Source organism: Bos indicus, chromosome 12, assembly GCF_029378745.1.
Source record: "Bos indicus isolate NIAB-ARS_2022 breed Sahiwal x Tharparkar chromosome 12, NIAB-ARS_B.indTharparkar_mat_pri_1.0, whole genome shotgun sequence".
Lineage (NCBI taxonomy): Eukaryota > Metazoa > Chordata > Mammalia > Artiodactyla > Bovidae > Bos > Bos indicus.
The window spans coordinates 51,451,102-51,475,925 of NC_091771.1; the positions used below are offsets into that span (position 1 = coordinate 51,451,102).

The 24,824-nt window shown below is 39.6% G+C and overlaps 1 long non-coding RNA gene across 2 annotated transcripts in view; it reads right to left on the reverse strand.

The window, feature by feature from the left end:
* LOC139186217 (uncharacterized) overlaps nt 1–24,824 on the reverse strand; it is a 259,129-nt gene that overhangs the window by 103,337 nt on the left and 130,968 nt on the right. Inside the window, exons 6-7 of one of the 2 annotated variants that reach the window (XR_011569769.1) lie at nt 23,428–23,555; nt 18,911–21,487 (exon numbers count right to left, since the gene is read on the reverse strand). The exons of the other annotated variant lie outside the window; for it this stretch is intronic. This is a non-coding gene — a long non-coding RNA (uncharacterized lncRNA). Of the gene's footprint in view, nt 1–18,910; nt 21,488–23,427; nt 23,556–24,824 lie in introns of those variants that run through there. 2 annotated transcript variants of the gene reach the window in all.

The following is a 24,824-nucleotide window of genomic DNA, read 5'->3' on the forward strand; positions in this document are numbered from 1 at the left end:
GAATCTAAATAAGCTGAGTTTGTGGTAACTTTGAATTATCCAAGTAAAAATATTAAGTAGGCAGTTAGTTATATGAATCCGGAGCTCAAGAGGATTGCAAAGCTGAACTGTAATATCAAATTTTATTACATAATGGATATTAAAACTAAATTGGAAAATTTTAATTATAATGTGGGAAAAGGTAAAGGAATAGAAACAAGTATAGATAGAAATGTGGGATAAAGGAAGGGTTGTCAGAGTTTGTTTCAATGGAGAGCGTCAAAAATTGATAAGAAAGAGCTATTTGAGAGGATGTTAAATATACAAGACAAAGAAGCACAGGATTTTTGAGTAGGCAAATAAATGAATTAGCGTTAAAGAAAAGACTTCCATTGAGACCAAGAGAAAAGGAGAAAGAATGGATCCTGGTGTAGGATCCTGAGCCTGTAGCATATTAGCCCCTTCTTGTTCATCCTGCCCAATCAACATAATATCATTGGTGTGATGGATGCGTATGATGTTCTGTGGGCTCCTGGTCCCTTCATACCTGATTATGAAAGAAGGAATATGAGTTAGCAAAGCCCTAGGTAGGGCAACTGCTACCGCTACTGCTAAGTCGCTTCAGTCGTGTCCGACTCTATGTGACCCTATAGACGGCGGCCCACCAGGCTCCCCTGTCCCTGGGATTCTCCAGGCAAGAACATTGGAGTGGGTTGCCATTTCCTTCTCCAAGGCATGAAAGTGAAAAGTGAAAGTGAAGTTGCTCAGTCGTGTCCGACTCTTTGCGACCCCATGGACTGCAGCCTACCAGGCTCCTCCATCCATGGGATTTTCCAGGCAAGAGTACTGGAGTGGGGTGCCATTGCCTTCTCTGTGGTAGGGCAAACATATTCATAAATATTTGTCCATTCCATAAAAATATGAACTATTTCTGATCATCTCTGATTGCTGCTGCTGCTGCTACTAAGTCGCTTCAGTCGTGTCCGACTGTGCAACCCCATAGACAGCAGCCCACCAGGCTCCCCTGTCCCTGGGATTCTCCAGGCAAGAATACTGGAGTGGGGTGCCATTTCCTTCTCCAATGCATGAAAGTGAAAAGTGAAAGTGAAGTCACTGAGTCCTGTCCGACTCGTAGTGACCCCATGGACTGCAGCCCACCAGGCTCCTCCGTCCATGGGATTTTCCAGGCAACAGAACTGGAGTGGGGTGTCATCACCTTCTCCGTCTTCTCTGATTAGAATTCAGAAAAACACACACACACACACACATTCACCAAATTAATGGACCACTGTCATTTAACTGAGGCTTTCTATATCTCTTTTAGCAACAAATGAAACATCTGGCACAACGGCTGCCAACAGGGCTACTATATGTATGAGCTTGCAGTGATCTAAAGTTATTCTCCAGGTCCATCAGTATCTGAAGAGGCCAGACTGACAAATCAAAAGGAGATAAGGAAATTACAAGGGAGCACCACCCCACTATCTCTGCTGTGCTCACTCTACCCTTGCCCCAGAATATGGTAGCCAGGGAAGTTTCAGAGGTTCCTATTAGGCTGTCCTCAGTATATGATCTCTTACCAAATAGGCCAAATACTCAATGAAAGAATTATCCCAACTATAAGTATGTTCATCCTACTATACATTTGGGAAATGACCACGGAATAGACCAGTAGAACCAATGGACCTATTAGAAAGTAGATTTTAGAACTCCATTTATTATCTAACCTTCATAAACCAGCATTCTAGCAGGGGAGCCATCATGATGCTCTGGTTCTCCAAGCATCAAAATCAACTTACTTGTGTTCAATAGTCCTTGAAATATCTGAGCATTTCCCTCTCCTGACTGTGTAGTCATCTGAGTAAATGATACAGGTTCTTCTGCGGAGGCACAGTGAAATCATTACAATATGCAATTGCCAGGGAGTTGCTGTGACCTTTCTCCTAGAGGCCACCCTTTAGTCAGTGGTTCCAGATCCAAAAATTGGCTCAGGTCCAAGAACAGAGCAAGGAATTATGACTTACTGGATTGACTACCTTCAGCTTCCTGCCCCTCCTCAGGCCCTCTCATTATAGAAGTTAAATGGCACATCCATTTTGTCCCTAGACCCCCATACTCTATTAAGCCTGCTCCACAACTTCTGAAAATGTTCTTAAAGTTTCTTTAAATGCTAGATATAGATCTACAATATGATTTAGCTAACATAAATGAATGCACATGTTCATAACAAAGCTTGTGCATAAATGTTCATAACACCTTTATCTGTAATACCCAAAAGCTGAAAAAAATATATATATATCCACCAGCTTCTGAATGTATAAACATGGTGGTCTATTCATACTCAGCAATACAATGGATTATTAATACATGAAATCAACTAAAATATGAAACGTCAAGGGTGGAAAGCTATATAAAAATGAAAGCAATCAAGCGCAAAAGCAATTTCATATAAATTCTAAAAAAGCAAACTATAGTTCCAGAAATATCTGTAATTATCTAAGGCTACAGATTAAAGGGGAACAGTTTTCAAAGATGCATGATGAAATGTTTATAATATTAGAAATATTCTGTTTCTTGCTTATGGAATGATAACTTTATATATTGACTTGGTCAAAAGGTTTATACTGATTTTTCATAAGATCTTAAGGAAAAACCTGAACAAACCTTTGGGCAACCCAGTTCAGTTCAGTTCCGTCACTCAGTCGTGTCCAACTCTTTTCGACCCCATGAATTGCAGCACGCCAGGCCTCCCTGTCCATCACCAACTCCCGGAGTTCACACAAACTCATGTCCATCGAGTCGGTGATGCCATCCAGCCATCTCATCCTCTGTCCTCCCCTTCTCCTCCTGCCCCCAATCCCTCCCAGCATCAGGGTCTTTTCCAATGAGTCAACTCTTTGCATGAGGTGGCCAAAGGATTGGAGTTTCAGCTTTAGCATCAGTCCTTCAAATGAACACCCAGGACTGATCTCCTTTAGACTGGACTGTTTGGATCTCCTTGAAGTCCAAGGGACTCTCAAGAGTCTTCTCCAACAGTTCAAAAGCATCAATTTTTCGGTGCTCAGTTTTCTTCACAGTCCAACTCTCACATCCATACAGGACCACCAGAAGAACCATAGCCTTGACAAGATGGACCTTTGTTGGCAAAGTAATGTCTCTGCTTTTGAATATGCTATCTAGGTTGGTCATAATTTTCCTTCCAAGGAGTAAGCATCTTTTATTTCATGGCTGCAATCACCATCTGCAGTGATTCTGGAGACCAGAAAAATAAAATCTGACACTGTTTCCACTGTTTCCCCATCTATTTCCCATGAAGTGATGGGACCAGATGCCATGATCTTCGTTTTCTAAATGTTAAGCTTTACGCCAACTTTTTCACTCTCCTCTTTCACTTTCATCAAGAGGTTTTTGAGTTCCTCTTCACTTTCTGCCATAAGGGTGGTGTCATCTGCATATCTGAGGTGATTGATATTTCTCCCAGCAATCTTGATTCCAGCTTGTGCTTCTTCCAGCCCAGCGTTTCTCATGATATAAGTTAAATAAGCAGGGTGACAATATACAGCCTTGGTGTACTCCTTTTCCTATTCGGAACCAGTCTGTTGTTCCATGTCCAGTTCTAACTGTTGCTTCCTGACCTGCATACAGGTTTCTCAAGAGGCAGGTCAGGTGGTCTGATATTCCCATCTCTTTTAGAATTTTCCACAGTTTATTGTGATCCACACAGTCAAGGCTTTGGCATAGTCAATAAAGCAGAAATAAGATGTTTTTCTGGAACCCTCTTGCTTTTTCGATGATCCAGCGGATGTTGGCAATTTGATCTCTGGTTCCTCTGCCTTTTCTAAAACCAGCTTGAACATCTGGAAGTTCACAGTTCACGTATTGCTGAAGCCTGGCTTGCAGAATTTTGAGCATTACTTTACTAGCGTGTGAGATGAGTGCAATTGGGCGGTAGTTTGAACATTCTTTGGCATTGCTTTTCTTTGGGATTGGAATGAAAACTGACCTTTTCCAGTCCTGTGGCCACTGTTGAGTTTTCCAAATTTGCTGGCATATTGAGTGCAGCACTTTCACAGCATCATCTTTCAGGATTTGACAGAGCTCAACTGGAATTCCATCACCTCCACTAGCTTTGTTTGCAGTGATGCTTTCTGAGGCCCACTTGACTTCACATTCCAGGATGTCTGGCTCTAGGTCAGTGACCACACCGTCGTGATTATCTGGTCATGAAGATCTTTTTTGTACAGTTCTTCTGTGTATTCTTGCCACCTCTTCTCAATATCTTCTGCTTCTGTTAGGTCCATACCATTTCTGTCCTTTATTCAGCCCATCTTTGCATGAAATGTTCCCTTGGTAGCTCTAATTTTCTTGAAGAGATCTCTAGTCTTTCCCATTCTGTTGTTTTCCTCTATTTTTTGCACTGATCGCTGAGGAAGGCTTTCTTATCTCTCCTTGCTATTCTTTGGAACTCTGCATTCAAATGAGAATATCTTTCATTTACTCCTTTGCTTTTCACTTCTCTTCTTTTCACAGCTATTTCTAAGGCCAACCAAGTAACTGCCAAAATTCATCAAACTCCACTTAAAATGGATTTCATTGTATGTAATTTTACTTCAGTAAAGCTGGAAGGAAAGGACGCTGTGCTAAGTACTAATGAAATAAAAATATACAAAAACTGTATGCCTGTACTCAATGTATAGTTTTGCAAACACGAGAAAAATACTTATAAATATATTTAATAGATACACAATATAAGTTGCACCATGAAACAAGTGCAAAATGTTATGAGGATTTAGAGGTGGAAGTGGTCACTTCCATTTGGGGAGCACTTGACAGAGCTTATGGAAAGAGAGTAACATGTGAATTACATTCTAACATATGAGTTAGATAGCTTATGGAAGCAGAAATTTCAGGAGAACTGAATTAAGATGACATTTACCTTGATTTATATTTATAAAATCCATGGAGTATACTTGAAAAATGTTTTATTGTTCAGTCGCTAAGTCATGTCTGACTCGGTGACCCCATGGACTGCAGCACTCCATGCTTCCCTGTCCATCACCATCTCCCAGAGTTTGTTCAAACTCATGTCCATTGAGTCACTGATGCCATCCATCCATCTCAACCTCTGATGTCCCCTTCTCCTGCCCTCAATCTTTCCCAACATCAGGGTCTTTTCCAGTGAGTCAGCTGTTCAAATCAGGTGGCCAAAGCATTGGAGCTTCAGCATCAGTCCTTCCAATGAATGTTCAGGGTTGATTTCCTTTAGAATTGACTGGTTTGATCCCCTTGCTGTCCAAGAGACTCTCAAGAGTCTTCTTCAACACTACAATTTGAAAGCATCAGTTCTTCAGTGCTCAGCCTTCTTTATGGTCAAGTTCTAACATGCAAAGGGACATATATTTCATGTAAGAAATTTTTCAGAGATAAGACAGTGAAGACCAATTAGAGCCGAGTCATGGATCTCCTATGATTCTAGTGTGTAAGTCACAAAGTGCTAAGAGTTGTGTGGCTAGAACTTTGTTTCAGATGAAGATTACACGGGTGGCTCAGGGAAGAATGGATTGAACAAGAGGCATGGAAGGAAGCTAGGATACGCTACTGAAATTTTTCCAGTTCAGCATGCTGAGATGAGAGTGGATGAGAAAAGAAATACTTAGGAGGGTTTGCAGAATAATAAATTGGGAGCCGACTGGATATCTTGGTGGAAATGAAAGATGAGAAAGATAATCCCAAAGAATAAATTGCCCTCAATCAAATTAAATTGACTCAATTAATATTGAGCAGAATTATTATCAGAAGTCTCTGAAAATTAAAGTTGGTTTGAGAAGGGGCTCTTGGATGAGGTGATTACTTTTTCACTCAGTGAATAGTTATGGAGGGTCAGGTGTGCACCAGAGAGGATATGTTGGAGACACAGTGAGGAACCAGACAGATAAATTATTCATCCTAAAGGGGTCTATATTCTTGTTTGAGAAGATGGAAAATAAACATGTAAATGTATGTGGTTTATTTTAAATATAAGATAATTCATTGCAATTAGGAAATTGTGCCTTCAGGAGAGTATTTCTTTCAATGGGATGTTAGACATCAAATTGTGTTTATGGAATCAGCAATTGATTGAAAAGGAGCTAGTGGGCATAGAATGCTACTGAAAAGGAAACATAGCAGAAATTTAAAGAAGATACAAAAATGTTAATTGGAAAAAAGAAATAAATTGGAAACAAAGTTTTCAGAGATGTAAAATAACTGGAAATAATTAGTAGAGTAAGTTCTACAAAAGAGATGCATTGTGAGCATGGTATAAGCCACTGGCTTTGAGAAGAAAAATGAATCTTCTTTCTCCATTGTTAAGACTTTATAAAAATTAAGATTAATATGACAGGTGAAAATACAAAGGAAATGCAAGGGGGGAAATACCTGACCTGAAGGAATATGAGTTGGAAATAAGGTTGACTTTTTTAAGATGGTATGAATAAGTTTTCACCTTGGTGAAAATACAAGACATGGATTGGTTTCCTGATCTGAAGACAGCAAAACATTTAGGGAATGGCAGCTATGAAGACCCTGGCTCAATCATGACAGTTGACTAGCAGGATTGGCTGGGAGCTCGCCAAAGGTTATTTTCTTTGAATTTTTAAGCACCTACATCAACATGACTTTCTCCAGCAATCCAAGAGTTTCTGTCTGTTGTTTAGTGGCTAAGTCATTTCCAAATCTTTGCGACCCCATGGACAGTAGCACACCAGGATCCTCTGTCCATGAGATTTCTCAGGCCAGAATACTGGAGTGGGTTGCCATTTCCTTCTCCAGGGGATCTTCCTGACCCAGGGATCGAACCTGCATCCCCTGCATTGTCAGGCAGATTCTTTACCACTGAGCCACCAGGAAAGCCAACCCAAGAGAGGAGGATATAAAAAATTCAGGTTGTAGGCCAAAATTAAGTCTAATTAAATACATAAAAAAATTTAAAATATGGAAGAAAGTCAAGGGCATCAGGTATATAAAGGTGTTATTGAAATGGATGATAACGTATTCAAATATAAGTTGAAAATTCAGTCTCGGGGAGAAGTCCATGGTAAAGTGGTAAGGTGATAAAAATAAGACAGTAGTAAAAGTGGAAAGTAAGAGGGACCTAGACAGAAAGGAATAGCATAAACTAGGGTAAAGGGTTACAGAAGTTCCTAGAAATAATAGAGTCAGGATGAGGTGTTAGGCCTTAATTAAAAGTATCATATACAGTAAGGGTTTCAAAAGTACTTTTCAAATTTCAGTCCTCTGTTTATTTACAGATCTCTATGTGAAATCCTAAAGTGCTAATTAAAGTCTTTATAAACATTTGCACATAGTAATTTCACAATTCTTTGAGGAGATAAGAAGAAGTACTTCATCTTTTGAAACAGTTTATTTTTACAAGTGATAGTTATAAATGTGAAGTTAGAAAAAAGGAACTTCAGATGCCTTCTCTGCAGCAACAGTCTCTTTTTTGGCCAGAAAAGGATGATGATGGGATTGGATTACAGACTGGAAAATTCCTAAATGGGTCCCATGCTACATTTATGATGATTGAATTAAATTCCATTACCCCTGGGATTTGGTAATTAACTAGGGGAACAAACAAAAACTAAAGAAATAGAAGAGAACATTCTCTCCTAACACTCTGCTTCTCAGAAGTACAGAAAATGAATTTTTAAGAGCTATATTATTTTGATTGGAAGAAACAAAATTCTGGCAAGGCAGCAGGTGGTTATTGTTTTGAAACAAAAATAAACACAAATCCCCATAGCTTAAAATTCAGTGTAACTGAGTATCAATATCTCTTGGGTATTGATGTCCAAGGGTAAGCTCTGAAATGCTAATACAGTGCGTGACTTTATACTTTGGATCACATATTCAAAGCCACCAGCCAAAAGTCCAAGAAACAGAATATCCTTCCCTCCTTGTCTTATAAAAGACACATTTTTGAAACTGACATCTATTGGGCAACATCCACTGTAAACTTGCTAAGTCACTTCAGTCGTGTCCGACTCTGTGCGACCCCATAGACGGCAGCCCACCAGGCTCCCCGGTCCCTGGGATTCTCCAGGCAAGAACACTGGCGTGGGTTGCCATTTCCTTCTCCAATGCATGAAAGTGAAAAGTGAAAGTGAAGTTGCTCAGTCGTGTCCCACTCTTAGCGACCCCATGGACTGCAGCCTACCAGGCTCCTCTGTCCACGGGATTTTCCAGGCAAGAGTACTGGAGTGGGGTGCCATTGCCTTCTCCACATTACCATGATAATAGAGCTAAAATATCTGGTATACCAGTTCCCTGAGAGCATTGCCTTTTTCGTCACCTGGCAACACACAGTACTGTGAGGTCTACCCAGAATAATTTGCCTATTTTAGACGAACCACAGAGTAGCAAACTGACTACACTGCTTAGTCCAATTTGGTCACATCCTTATAGAAATGTTTGTTTGATTTGTTTTCTTCTACAGGAGAAGGATTTTTTTCTCTTCTTTTCTGGATTGCAGAAATTCATCCTCTTAGTGCAGTTTAGAAGTTCTGCAACAAGCTGACGGCCTACATTGACAGGTATAAAATGGAAACAGATGGTTCAAGGCCTCCAAATTGCAATAGACTAGAAGACATTATTCTCAGAGAACACAACATTGGACCTGAGTGGGGTGTCACTCACATTGTATTCTATGTTGTATTCTGTGTTGTGCAATGTGGTGGCCCCCTGGAGAGCAGATGACAAATGAGTTGACCAGGTAAGTGTGCATAATCAAATATTTGCTATGTGGAACAGACCATCTATTCATCATGCAAATAATAAGAAGAGCGAACACTCACATAGTAACCACTTCTGCCTGGCACTCTTCGAACCCTATGGGAAACGTAACACTATTATTTCGTTTTACACATGAAGAATCTGAGTTAACAAGAGATTATGTGCATGGCCCTGGGTCATAAAGCTAATCAGTGGCAGAACCAAGGTTTGAAACCAGGTAATCTGCCTCCAAAATCTGGGATCATCCGCTTTCTAAGTAGAAGTCCTGGTTTTTCCCCAAAAATCAAAGTAAAATAACATATACACATACACACACACACACACACACACAGCTTAGAGTTCTTGAGACCTGCAATGAAAGAAATGTTTGTAATGGTACCTGATTTATTATCCAGGCTGGGTCTTTCAAAAGAAAGTACTGGAAATATACCATGTTCATGGATTGGAAGAATCAATATAGTGAAAATGAGTATACTACCCAAAGCAATCTATAGATTCAATGCAATCCCTATCAAGCTACCAACAGTATTCTTCACAGAGCTAGAACAAATAATTTCACAATTTGTATGGAAATACAAAAAACCTCGAATAGCCAAAGCTATCTTGAGAAAGAAGAATGGAACTGGAGGAATCAACCTACCTGACTTCAGGCTCTACTACAAAGCCACAGTTATCAAGACAGTATGGTACTGGCACAAAGACAGAAATATAGATCAATGGAACAAAATAGAAAGCCCAGAGATAAATCCACGCACATATGGACACCTTATCTTTGACAAAGGAGGCAAGAATATAGAATGGATTAAAGACAATCTCTTTAACAAGTGGTGCTGGGAAAACTGGTCAACCACTTGTAAAAGAATGAAACTAGAACACTTTCTAACACCATACACAAAAATAAACTCAAAATGGATTAAAGATCTAAACATAAGACCAGAAACTATAAAACTCCTAGAGGAGAACATAGGCACAACACTCTCTGACATACATCACAGCAGGATCCTCTATGACCCACCTCCCAGAATATCGGAAATAAAAGCAAAAATAAACAAATGGGACCTAATTAACCTTAAAACCTTCTGCACATCAAAGGAAACTATCAGCAAGGTGAAAAGACAGCCTTCAGAATGGGAGAAAATAATAGCAAAGGAAGCAACGGACAAACAACTAATCTCAAAAATATACAAGCAACTCCTACAGCTCAACTCCAGAAAAATAAATGACCCAATCAAAAAATGGGCCAAAGAACTAAATAGACATTTCTCCAAAGAAGACATACAGATGGCTAACAAACACATGAAAAGATGCTCAACATCACTCATTATCAGAGAAATGCAAATCAAGACCACTATGAGGTACCATTTCACACCAGTCAGAATGGCTGTGATCCAAAAGTCTACAAATAATAAATGTTGGAGAGGGTGTGGAGGAAAGGGAAGCCTCTTACACTCTTGGTGGGAATGCAAACTAGTACAGCCACTATGGAGAACAGTGTGGAGATTCCTTAAAAAACTGGAAATAGAACTGCCTTATGATCCAGCAATACCACTGCTGGGCATACACACAGGAAACCAGAAGGGAAAGAGACACGTGTACCCCAATGTTCATCGCAGCACTGTTTATAATAGCCAGGACATGGAAGCAACCTAGATGTCCATCAGCAGATGAATGGATAAGAAAGCTGTGGTACACATACACAATGGAGTATTACTCAGCCATTAAAAAGAATACATTTGAATCAGTTCTAATGAGGTGGATGAAACTGGAGCCTATTATACAGAGTGAAGTAAGCCAGAAGGAAAAACACCAATACCGTATACTAACGCATATATATGGAATTTAGAAAGATGGTAACAATAACCCTGTGTACGAGACAGCAAAAGTGACGCTGATGTATGGAACAGTCTTATGGACTCTGTGGGAGAGGGAGAGGGTGGGAAGATTTGGGAGAATGGCATTGAAACATGTAAAATATCATGTATGAAACAAGATGCCAGTCCAGGTTCGATGCACGATACTGGATGCTTGGGGCTAGTGCACTGGGACGACCCAGAGGGATGGTATGGGGAGGGAGGAGGGAGGAGGGTTCAGGATGGGGAGCACATGTATACCTGTGATGGATTCATTTTGATATTTGGCAAAACTAATACAATTATGTAAAGTTTAAAAATAAAATAAAAAAAAGAAAGTACTAGATAAATTTTTCTAGTATCTTTTTAAAATATTTTTAAAATAAATAAATTGACGGTGGATTGGAGAGAGCAAATTTAATTATGAAGCAATTACTTCTTCCCTCTTTATATGGTAACATCCAATCAGCATCAAAAAAAGAAACCTTTCTGGTTTCTTTAGAGAGGATTATCACATCCTACTCTTCACTTGCATTTTTCTTCTCTTAAATGGAACACAGCAAAAGGAAAATATGGGCTGTAGTTTGCCATATGTTTCTTTACCTTTATCATGATAAAGTTAAAGTTAATAAACAACAAAAGAGAAATACACGAAAACTTAGATGTATAAAGAATAAACCAAATATCCTAAAAGGGAGGCCATTACTGGTACAATTACTTTTCTGTTGATTTTATTCACATGCTTCCTGGTGATGCCATATCTGATTTTTGTCCCTTATCTGATAATAGCCAATTAAACTAAATTTTTCAGGAACATAAGAGAACTTTTCACAATATGTTATACAGAATTTTAAAATATAATTTGCTTTTATCAAACACAGAAACTATTTTCCTTGAGTTAAAACGAGCATTGCTGATTTAAATGTGCCAGGTAACCACAGAGTACAGTTTTTTCCAGCAAGATGTATCTTCTACTTGACAATGTCCATATATCATTCTTAGACCCTGACAGATAACATGATTGTAAAGATTTTACAACCACACTAGTAATGTATGTCAGGGTTCACATAAAAGGAACTCTGGCAATTTGTAGAAGGCTTCGCAATAAAATGGAGCACACCTCCACCCGAAACAGCGATTGTTAAAGACTGGGAGATACAGGCATTCGGATGAATATTGCTTGCAAAAGTCAAAGGTAGCAAACAAGCTTTTGGATTCAACTTGACTCTGTACCCCAAAATGAAAGTCACAAAGCAAGCATGAAGACATTATCTTCAGAGAGCAACGATAAATGTTTCTGTCATGAAAGCTTCTAAGAATACAAACATTTCCCACTTCAGTTTAAAAGTGCCAAAAAGCAAAAATGCCTTAACACAAACTAAAATTCTTCCTAGAAAAAATTTTGTTGATTTTTCAAGAGGTTGATATAGGAAGCTTTAATTGGACAGAGTATTAAAGCCACTTCTTGGAAAGCTCAAAAACCACAGGATTGTTTCTATTGATCAGGAAGAAAAGCTGAGGCTGTATGCAATTTATTTTGCCATCACTATGAGTGTGCAAGGGAATTACACTCAAGAGTATCAAAAATATTAATTCAGAATCTTTAGGAGAAAATGACACGGGTCTCCAGTTGCCAGGAAGAGTACACCCTGAGCCCATAGCTGGCTGGGCTCTCTACCCTACAGAGAAAGTCTAGGATGTACTTGAGACAAGGCTTTCCCACATAGCAACTGTCAGCATGGTTCTTAAAAGTATGAAATCTGATTTTTCCATCACCTTGTCTTTTATTGACCCAGCAAACAATTCACATTTTACAAAACATTCATTGAAGGGGAAATTATAGTCAAGACTGAAAAGTGAATTTGAGAAGTGAAAAGGATGGAATGTGTGTGTGTGTGTGTGTGTGTGTTTCCTTATCTTTTTATTTGTCTAGCTGAGACCAGGAGAATGAGAAATGCCTGACTTAATAAAAAGGGATGTAATATCAAGAAGAGCTTCTCCTCATCCTTTGTTCTAGCTGGATTTGAAGGTCAGTGTGACTTTACAAACAAATGCTTCTATGAGAATCCATGACAGAAAACAAAGACAGGCAGCAAGGCACAAACAAAACAGGAAAGGAAGGAATCACAAGATTTTGTTCCTTACTTTCTCCTCCCTTGTCCCTCTTGTGACCTCCCAACCTGAGCCTTCCTGCCTGAATCTTGTGGACAATGAGCAGGCGTTAGCGTTTGGTTCTTTCGTTTCCAAGTAACAAAAAACCACTTGGGTTATCCCAAGGGCAGAGGTACCTTAAATATAAGGATGCTCAGTTGAAGAATCGAAGCTGCTGTGCAAAATCTTCATTTACTTTCCACCTGTCTCTCTTCATCCCTCTTTCACAATACACATCATCTCTCTTCTACTCTCTCCACCTTTTTATATCTTTTCTACTTCCTTACAATTTCAGTTTGCACAAGGCTCTGACTAGTCACAGTCCTGATCCATGACATCCTTAAAAAAAAAAAAAAAAAAAAACCTTCCTATTTTGCTTAGATTTTAGATTCTTAAGATAGAGAATGTGGTTGCCTCAGTTCTTTTGTATCCACAGCTCATAAATATTCGGTCACTGTTATAACTTGAATTGTGTCCTGCCCAAAAGATACGCTTATGTCTTAACCCTCCTGAAACCTATGAATGTGACCTTATCTGGAAATAGGGTCTCTGAGCTGTAATCAAGTTAAGATGAGGTCCTTAGGATGGGCCCTTAATCCACTATGATGGGTGTCCTTATAAAAAGAGGGAAACATGGGCTCAGGCACAGAGAGAAGTTGGCCAAGTGAAGACTGAGGCAGGAAAGGAGGCTACACTTCCATAAGTGATGGCATGCTCGGGGCTACCAGAAGGTGGAAGAGGCAAGGAGGCATATTCCTCTAGTGGCTCCCTGCCAATGCCTTGGTTTGTGGCTTCTTACCGCCAGAATTGTAAGAGAATACATTTCTGTTGTTTCAAGCTGCTCAGCTGATGGTACTTTATTATAACCGCTCTAGGAAACTACTACAATCAGTTATTCAACCCTAATCCAAATATTTGGAGGTTGTCTTTTGTCCCAAAAAATGACACTTTTGCCCTTTGGCTGAACTTGTGAAAAACTTGTTTTTCTTTTTGAAATTGTGGGAGTAAGTAGCCGATGTCCATGTCTCTTGTCAAGAACGTACCTGGTAACTATTGCTGAGAAAGATCTTCTCTAAAAAAAGGGTAGGAAAGGGATGTTATTTTCTCAGAGATACATGGTTTATTCTCCAATTTCTGTGAAAGGGGAACTTTTCAAAAGGAAGGAAAAATCTTTCTTCTAAAATTGGAACTGTTTTAGAAATTTCTTTAATATTTCTTTTTGTTTCCAAGTTCTCATACTTTTCAAAAGGGAATTTAAATACAGGAAGAATTACACATTTAACATTGACCATCACTCATCATTTTTTGGAGTCTTTTGTTCTTATTAGCATCATGGTAAAGCCCACGAAATAGAAAGGTACATATGCCATTCAACATATCCTATTTGCTTCCTTCAATTTTTAAAAATTGAAATATAATTGACATATAACATCATGGAAAGTTAAGGGGTACAACTTGCTGAGTGAATACATTTACTTATTGCAATATATTTCCCATGAGAAGGTTAGCCAACACCTCTATCTCATTGTATAATCACTAACACAGAAGTAGAAAAATCAGGAAAGTGAAGGTGTGGGGCAGAGAAGTAGGAGGAACTCTGAAACAATTCTTTTTAAAGAGCCAGATAGGAAAGGTTTCTGGCTTTGCAGACTGTACAATCTCTGTCACAAGTTGTACCACACATCAGACATAGGCAATACGCGCATGAATGGGCATGGCCCTGTTACAGTCAAAATTTACAAAAACAGGAAAAGGGATTGGATTTGACCTGGAGGCCATGGTTTGCCAACCCCTGTGCCAGAGGATCAGTGCAGACACTCATGGTGGTTTTTGCTGAGGCTCTTCTTTGGTTTGCTCTCAGCATGGACATGTATAACATTCTATCCAGGAAGGCGCAAATGACTTTGTCCTCTCCCTGTTCCTCCAAAAATGGGTCTCAGTCACAGTCAGTTCCAGTGTAGGGGAACAGCTGGGGTCAGTGATAGCACCTTCAAGGTGTAGAAAGTGCCTGGTGCTTCTTGGAGTACTGAGGCCTGGTGTTCCTTGAAGATGTGTTAAGACATTCCTCTGTCACTTGGAACAACCTGGAAATGTTCAGAATTCAATGTGTGCTGGCAGTCACAATTCACTATTTGTTGACAGACTGCCACACTAATGTCCTTTGTCAGAAACAAAAGTAGTACGTAAAGCAGAGGGAATCCTTACCATGAGCATATCTGGATGCAAAACCCAAAACAGGTCTACAGTCCCACAGACTGAACAAATGCTTAATGGCAGTAGAATGCATGCGAGTGCGTACTGGTGTTCTCAGAGGCACAAAAAGTTGGTGCCTTGTTCTATAAGAACAGGACACAATACACACTGTCGCTAGCCACAGAGACACTTAATTCCTGATGCCACCCTGGTCAGTCCTCAGAGTCATTCACATGGTCAACAAAACGCACAATGACCTTGCACCCACCTACACATGCTCAGAATGTTGCTACCTGCAACAACTCATGTGTAAGGTCAAAGACTGAGCAGAGATCCCACATAGTTTTCTGACCTGCTGCTGCTAAGTCGCTTCAGTCATGTCCGACTCTGTGCGACCCCATAGACAGCAGCCCAGCAGGCTCCCCTGTCCCTGGGATTCTCCAGGCAAGAACACTGGAGTGGGTTGCCATTTCCTTTCCAATGCATGAAAGTGAAAAGTGAAAGGGAAGTCACTCAGTTGTGTCCAACTCTTTGCGACCCCATGGACTGCAGCCCACCAGGCTCCTCCATTCATGGGATTTTCCAGGCAAGAGTACTAGAGTGGGGTGCCATTGCCTTCTCTGAGTTTTATGACCTACCACTGTCCAAATATCCCAAAGACCTTTGGCTATTATACTGTACAAACCTAAACCACTTCCATTTATAATAGGTGATTCCATCACACGCACACACACAGCACATTTCTGTCCTTATCTTGTCAATGATGTGCTGAATCTGGCTCTTGCCAGCTTGTCAGAAATAAATGTCAAATTTCAGGAATTTTTTGAGCCAATTGACATCACACTGTACAGCTTACAACCAGCCATAATGGAAGTATCCATTTCATGTGCATGCTAACTGGGTCCACTTATGTCCAACTCTTTGCAACCCCATGGACTATAGCCTGCCAGGTTCCTCTGTCCATGGGATTCTCCAGGCAAGAATACTGGAGTGGGTTGCCATTTCCTCCTCCAGGGAATTTTCTTGACCCAGAGATCGAAACTGTGTCTCTCATGTTTCCTGCACTGGCAGGCAGGTTCTTTACCACTAGCACCACCTGGGAAGCCAGTTTATTTCATAATCATTAGCAAATACTACATGGAGAAGACAATGGCACCCCACTCCAGTACTCTTGCCTGGAAAATCCCATGGACAGAGGAGCCTGGTAGGCTGCAGTCCACGGGGTCACTGAGAGTCGGACACGACTGAGCGACTTCCCTTTCACTTTTCATTTTCACGCATTGGAGAAGGAAATGGCAACCCACTCCAGTGTTCTTGCCTGGAGAATCCTAGGGACGGGGGAGCCTGCTGGGCTGCTGTCTATGGGGTAGCACAGAGTCGGACACGACTGAAGCGACTTAGCAGCAGCAGCAGCAAATACTACAAATGGGGATCTTTCTCCAGGGAGCTGAATGAGAAACATTGACCACAATAGCACTGGCCCTGATGCCCTAGTGCACCAGCCAAAATGTTCTTGTCTTTTGTCCTTATTGAACTTATCAGCCACTCAATCACCAAGTTCCAGCTTCTCAGTGTCTTCGTTCCCTGACCATAGAACAATGAAATAAAATCAGCTGTTATATCTCCCACTAGGAAGAATGACAATGAAAAAAATTGGCTATTATATCTCCACCAAGAACACATCTGGTCCGCATATCAGAGAATTCATCTTGTAATCCCTCATGATACTCCTACAGCAGTGACAGCTGTTAGTATCATCAGCCTGTGACCCAACCCCACTGTCTACAGTTCCTCCAAAAGGAGGCATGGCATCAAATGCTTTTAAAAGATTAAATGTAAAAGTGAGCATTTAGTAATGAGTATTTTAAAAATTCCAGACTCAGTCAAAAGGAGCACAACCCCCTAAAGAAATACTGAGTAGAACTAATTCCTTGGATAAGCTGGTTCTGCAGAGTTGAGAAGTAAGAGCAGCTGTGAATGTTGGCTTCAATCCAGGGTGGTAAGTTAGGGATGGTCTGCTGCTCTTCGTGGAAACCGTTCACAACTCCACTTTTTAAGATCTGTAATAGGGATTGTTTATCCATTGTGGTTTTCCACTGATTTCTCTTTCACATAAAGGGAAATAAGCCTTGGTCTAAGGGTAAATCCTTCTAGACTGCACAACAACATAAGGAGATGAATCTTACTTTTTCGTTATTTTTATAACTGCACTCATTTGCCCTCTTGTCATAATGAGACAGAAAGAAATACTGATATGGAAGGGCTGATTTATCAATACATGATGCTTGAAATTTATACATTAAATGCAATTCTTACTAAAAAAATCATTCTCATGAGCCAGCCATAATGTCTAAATTTCTACTATTAGTATCCATTCCTTTCATTTTACAAAGTGCTATGTTAAACTATTCAAATTTTAACATGAACAAAATTACTCAAATTCTGAACAAATTATATTTTTCACACTATAATCTCTGAATGCCCAGAGATTTATTGGACTGTGATAAAAGAATACATATATGAAGCTTAGACTTGATCATGAGAGATCTTCATGGACCCAAGTTTCTTTTGAAGTGCCTCTGAAGATGGTACCAGAACAAGTTTATCTCCAGTGTTGCAAGGTAAGGGGTTAAGAACATGCTTAAAATCACACATCTAGTAAGAGAGCTGAGAGTTGAGCCAAATCTAATTTTAAAACATTAGTCTTTATCCTATATTGTGTTGCTTAGGGGAGTAGAACTGAGAAGCTTAATCTTCTCAGGTAACATGACAATAATCCCGGGAATTATGTATGGCATGTCTTTTTCCTAAGTGCTAGTTTTTCCAGACTACGGAAATGTTAATCAGTGTTCTGTGAAAACCCTTGGCCCGACAAAGAATGATCTAAGAATTTTGTTGTCTGTATCTTGAGACTCATGTATTAAGGTTTAAAGGGAAAGTGGTAATGATAGTTTTCATTTAATAGTACTTGTATAAGTTTACCATGGTTGCTATGACAGATGACCACAAACTGTGTGACTTAAAACAACAGAAATGCATTTCCTTAGTTCTGGAGACAGAAGTCCAACATCAAGGTGTTAGCAGCACCATGCTTCTGAAGGCTCTAGGGGAGAATCCTTTTCTTGGCTCTTCCAACTTCTGGGGTCTGCTAGCATTCCTTGGCTTGTAGCCACATCTCTACTCTGTCTCAACATAACGTTATCCTCTTGTCTGAATTACCTACCTCTGCCCTTCTCTAACAAGGATATTTGTGATGGCATTTAGGGACCACTCAGACAATTCAGGGTAATCTTATCTCAAGAGCCTTAATGAAATTACATCTACAAGGATCCTCTTATCATTTAAGTTACTATTTACAAGTTCCAAGGATTGATACTTAATGTCTTTGTGTCATTATTATTAAACCCACTGTAGTATTATATTTGGGCTTCCCTGATAGCTCAGGCAGTGAATAATCTACCCACAATGCAGGAGATCTGGGTTCAATCCCTGGGTTGGGAAGATCTCCTGGAGAAGGACATTCTCCAGTATTCTTGCCTAGAAAATCCCATGGACAGAGGAGCCTGGCGGGCTACAGTACATGGGATCTCAAAGTGGAATCTATTTTTTACTCACATACAGGAGTAGGGTTAGATTATTGGTCTATCTTTGAAGCAAAAGTCATGTCTAAGTCTTTGTGACCCCATGGACAGTAGCACACCCGACCCCTTTGTTCCTGGAATTCTCCAGGCAAGAATACTGGAGAATTCCCTTCTCCAGGGGATCTTCCCAACCCAGGGATCCAACCCAGGTCTCCCACATTGCAGGCAGATTCTTTACCAACTGAGTCACCAGGAAAGCCACAGTCTATCTTTGCGTCTTCAGAAAAAAATGAACAAGATACTTCTCCCCGTATACCTACCACACTCCCCATTCCCTAGTGTACCCCACCCCACTTTCATATACAAATTTTCATTCCTTAATATTTTAAAAATATTGTAAAAAGGGAAACATCCCAAATGCCCAGTAACAGACATGTCTACATAAACTGTGGTATATGAAAATCAACATAATGGAGCTTATAAAAATAATGTTTACAAATTGTTTTAATAACATGGAAAATCTTTATAATTTTGAGTAAAAATAAAAAGAAGATATAAAATTATAACCACAAAATGGTCTCAATTATGTAAAAAATAATTCCAGGAAAAAATGACTTCAAGGAAATAACCAAAATGTTAACTACCTACAGAAAGTAGGATCCTGGATTACTTTATATTTTATAATTATAAAAGTTGTCCAAAACAACACATGTTACTTTCACAACCAGATTTTTTACAGCAATATTAAAAGCACTGAGACCACTTACAGATAGTGTTTATTAGTTCTTTTCCCAAACCACACTAGATAACAGTGCAGAGAGGTGCTTTTTTTAAGGGTATAAATCCACAAAGAAAAAGAGAACAAGAAAGAAGACAATAGCAAAACAACTTTGGAAACGAGAAAGGTATTGGATAAGAGGTAACTGATGACACAGAGCTGAGAAAAGTAACCCACCACCAGTAGCAGGAAAAAGTCAGGATGATCCACAGAAAAGCTCAGGAATTAAGGCACCTTGTTATGTGAGAGTGGAAGTTCAGATGGGCTATAAAAACAGAATAAATTGAAAATCTGCACAAAATGCACTTAAAACCCCTGCGGTCTCTCCCACCCCAACAGAAGAGAGAAGTTTACTCTCTAAAAAGAGTGAACAAGAGAGATTCTGAGCTCAACGCATAAGCAGAACTGAGGGCCAGTGTATTATGTTGAAAATATGGACATCAAGTGAGCAGTGAGAGCCCTGCTCACTTCCTCCAGGATGCTGATGGAAAGGTTTATACCTTTCAAATGGGAAAATGACCAAACTAAGAGAAGAGGTAGTGTGGGGTCTGTCAATAAAGAAGTCACTCATTGATAAACCCTTCCCAATTATGCATAGTGACTGACCAACCTTTTATTCAGTTCAGTTCAGTCGCTCAGTCGTGTCTGACTCTTTGCGACCCCATGAATCGCAGCACGCCAGGCCTCCCTGTCCATCACCAACTCCCGGAGTTCACTCAGATTCACGTCCATCGAGTCAGTGATGCCATCCAGCCATCTCATCCTCTGTCGTCCCCTTCTCCTCCTGCCCCCAATCCCTCCCAGCATCAGACTCTTTTCCAATGAGTCAACTCTTCACATGAGGTGGCCAAAGTACTGGAGTTTCAGCTTTAGCATCATTCCTTCCAAAGAAATCCCAGGGCTGATCTCCTTCAGAATAGACTGGTTGGATCTCCTTGTCTCATTCTTAAAAAATGAGTGGAAGTTAAGAATCATTACTCATTTGAGGAAAGTTTTCAACATGAAAGAGAGAAGTTAAGATAAGCAAAAAGTAAAAATAATAATAATAACTCAGGACAAACAAAAATACTGCACTAAGCAGAGATGAACTTTGAGTAAACTATAATTGAGTAAACTATAATTGTCAGGGAGGTATGATAGTACTATACTCAGTCCACAAAGTAAAACACGATTCTATACATCTAAGAATACTAAGAGAGAAAACAAGAAAATCTTCAAACTTAACAAATAATATGATGGTAAAATGAAGATCTCAAAAAAATTTTGGAAGCAGAGTTAACCACTTCAGGGTGAGAGGTACAACTCTCAAACCTAACTGAGTTTCCAGTATTTCTTTTCCTGCCTTCCATCAATGCCTGCTTCCAATATATTTTCTTGGATGGTGACTATGGTTTAAAGACTTCAGCTGGGGCATTCTAAACCTCTCTTAGAACTGTTACAGCAAGGCACTCTAACTTCATGAGCAATGAAATTTTATTGCCAAACTCTGCCATTTATCTGGAAATAGAAGAATAGGTTTCCCCTGTCCCCCAACTTCCCCCTCATTCTTTAATGTATTCTGTGTAGTAATTTTATAATCCTAATCACCCATAGGGTGTTTTACATTCTTTTTCCCGGGCAGCCTACACAAAATTGACTCTCTTTTTATAGCGTTTGGAAATACTAATTCGAATTAGGAAGAAGTATTGTTTGCCCAGAGGCAAACAACAGTTCCGGCAGTAACTTTCACTAACACCAGCCAGCTCCACCTACAGATACCATCTCGGCCTCTAACAATTTTCAATCAGCCTTCCAATCTCTCCAAGATCAATCCTTGAGCACCTTCGTGCTGCACTTGTAGGTGCTGACAACACAAGCCTGTCACCTTTTGCGTGCTTGTCTGAAACTCATGCAGCAGGCAGAACACAAACTTCATCATTTGAGGCTGATGCACTTTCTGTAGCAAATTGTAACAGCATTTAAGTACAGTATGACAGGTCTGGGACTATGACAACACTGTTGATCAGTGTTATTCTCATGGCCAGGGGTCCAGCTTTGTGGAAAGTTCCAGACTTGATTTTAAAAAGCTTTCGGACTTTGACTCTGGTTGTGCTAAAAGCTGTCACTTGTTTTTGCTGTCATCTGAGAAACACTGGACTTCTAGCAAAAACAAATACACAAGGATCAAACTGGCTTCTTTTGCACTGAAAGAGAAAAGAAAGTGAAAGTGTTAGCTACTCAGTCATATCTGACTGTTTGTGACCCTATAGACTGTAGCCCGCCAGTCTCCTCTGTCCATGGAATTCGCCAGGCAAGAATACTGGAGTGGGTAGCCATTTCCTTCTCCAGGGTATCTTCCCAATCCAGTGATTGAACCTGGGTTTCCCGCATTGGCAGGAGGTTTGTTTTTTATTTTTTTCCCCATCTGAGCCACCAGGAGAGCCCAGAGGTGTTACCCAAAACAAAAGTCCATTAAAACAGATGTGCTTTATAAAGGAAGGGCAAGTGTGTCCTGCTATGAGAAATTTCAACACCTGAGCCCATAAAGCAAATATTTTAGAGGAAGCCATTTGCACCACTAAGATGTTTAATCAATTAGAATTTGTTTCAAAAATAAAGTCCTTTAGGATATCTAAACCACTCCACATACTTTGCAATTTTGAACTATATACTTTATAGCACATAAGTTTACTTTTACTAGAGCCATACCATTTATCTGATAGAGTTTCCTAAATAATTTTTCATATGTTATCTAATTTTATCCTATTTACAACCCTGAGTATTCAGTGCAACTCTTTTATCCAGTTTATAGGTAGTGAAATAATTTGCTATAATGTATGAAAACAGGGTTCTTTTTTTTCAAATAAATGTTCCTCCTTTGCATATACCAATGTATATGAAAGCAGTACCTGAAAGCTACAGAAAGTTCTATAAATGTTTCTAGAAAAATATAAAACTAAAGAAAATATTCATATTTAAAGTTACATCTTGAGGAATTTCAAAGAACAGTGTTTACAAGAATAATGTATATGGTGAAATACTGACACACCAAGGGTGTTACTTTCCTAGTTTTCTGGAAGAGACAAAAGTGTTTTTTTACTCATAGTCAGAACCTAAGTCATCCTTTGGATGAAATGTCAGCCTGGCTTGCTGTATCTTTTACCATATCTCTCTCACAGAAATCATCAAAGTAAATAAGGTAAAACGTTAGGCTACTTGGTGAATGGCCAGCCTTAAATAGTATAATCTGAGCTACTCACAGCTATTAAAGAAACGCAGTTAGTTCTTCTATTTGAATCACACAAAGCAACTCAAAGAATGCCAACAATACGACTTCAGTAGAGCAATAAGTAGAATTCATTATTAGCAAATAAGTGTGTCTTTTGTGGTTTCTTTGTGTACATAACTCTGTGACAGAGGTGGCCACATTATTCCGTAATCATCTCCTAAGCCCCAGCAAGGGACTGGATATTATTCATTTTGATACTGCCAGAGCCTGTCTGTGTTATAGGGACTCAATAAATGCTTGGTGAGTAAATTAATTAATAAATAAACTGTTGATGCTGTTGTTGGATGCATCTTGGCAAAGAAAATAGCACAGGCACGCAGTCAGAAAAATTGGGGTTCACTTTCCAGCTGAGCCAAATAGTAGCTGTGCGATCTTAAGTTCTCAACCTCTCTGCCACCCTCTTGTATCAAGTGTAAAAGGAGTTTACAGTGGGTACTGCCTATCTTGTAGGGTTTCTCTGACAAGGAAATGAGAGACTAAATTAAACATTTTAACCATTTTCCTTGACACTATGTTTGCACTATAAATTTACTGTATGAAAAATATTTTTACCAAGCAAGCTAAAATTTAAGATTTCAAAATAGCACTACCTTGAATGATCACGACCTGAAACAGTAAAGTTTGGTTAAACTCACTATCCTCTTTCAATACGTAGGTAGGGGGTGATTAATTTTAAAGGCATACAAATAACCATTAACTAAAATACCAAAACAAATAGTGTTTATGTTACCATCCCTTAAAATATCTCCATGAATATCACTTTGATGTCAGTTTGGTTATTAATTTTATTGATTGTGTGTGTGTTAATCACTCAGTTGTGTCCAACTCTTTGCAGCCCAATGGACTGCAGCTTACCAGGCTTCTGTTGATGGAATTCTCCAGGCAAGAATATTGGAGTGTGTTGCCATTCCCTTCTCCAGGGGATCTTCCAAACCCAGGGATCAAACCCAGGTCTCCTGCATTGCAGGCAGATTCTTGACCATCTGAGCCACAGTGAATATTAATTTAAGATAAAAAAATTTGATTCTGTAATTTGTTGAAATTTGAACTCTAATGATACCAATTTCTACATTGGAAAAGAAAGTATAGTTCATGGAAGTAGAAGAAAAAAAGCTTAAAACCAACTTTCAGCAAATAATAATAATAATTGAAAGAAACCAAAACAAAATATTTGCAAAACCTCTGTGGGAATTCCCTATTTCCATTATTGCAGAGGATAAAAAATCAGACCTGGTGTGATTTCTAATTCCCTGCAAGTCTTTCTGTAATGCAAATGTCATGTTGAAAAATTTGGCAATTGCATTAGGGAAAGGTACGTTGCTCAGATCACTGGAAAATGTTTTGACATTTAAGTGACCCTTACGTTCTGCTTTACAAAAGAAGTTCCAATTAAGCTCAGAGCTTTTTTCTTATTTACTATACTGACCCTGAAAATGAAGGCTGTGAAAAGTTGAATGCTTTTCTTGCTGTGGGAGCTGGGCACTGCTCTGCAAGAGGGAACAAGAATTGAAGCTGCCTCTGAAAATGTTGAGAGCTGAGGGAAATTGCTGCTTTTCATGAAGTTCATCACCATTTCCCCAAAGCATCGGCTTTGTTTGCTTGATTATAGCCAAACATGGATGCTCACTTCAGCTGGCAGTACACAGGGAAGAGACTCTAATAGTGGAAGGTTCTGGTCCTGGCTTTGCTTCTGATTTGTCACATAATGCTGAATGTGCTGTGCTTAGTTGCGAAGTCATGTCTGACTCTTTGCAACCCTATGGACTATAACCCATGAGGCTCTTCTGTCCATGGGGATTCTCCAGGCGAGTATACTGGAGTGGGTTGTCATGCCCTCCTCCAAGGGATCTTCCCAACCCAGTGATTGAACCCAGGTCTCCTTCTGATTTGTCACATAATGCTGTGACTCTGTGGTCAGTAATGAAGGAAGAAGAGGGTAAAGCTTGGGAGGTATGTAATTTCTCCAAAGCAACCAACTGCCCCCTGCTTCCAGTGGACATCCAAGTGTTGGGAGTAATGGAAAATGGAAGTGATCAAGAGCTGAAGGTGGTTGATTCACAAATACTCAGCTCTGGAGTAACTGAAATAAGACACGGACCTCAGCAGGTACAGGAGGCTCTGGCCATCTAGACAGCTTGACTTCAAGACTTGCTTGAAATAATTCTGGACAAAAGGCACACTTACTTCTTCTCTGGTGTTAATTAGGACTCTAACATAGTGAATAGTAGAAGCCATGCCAATGTATCTTAGGG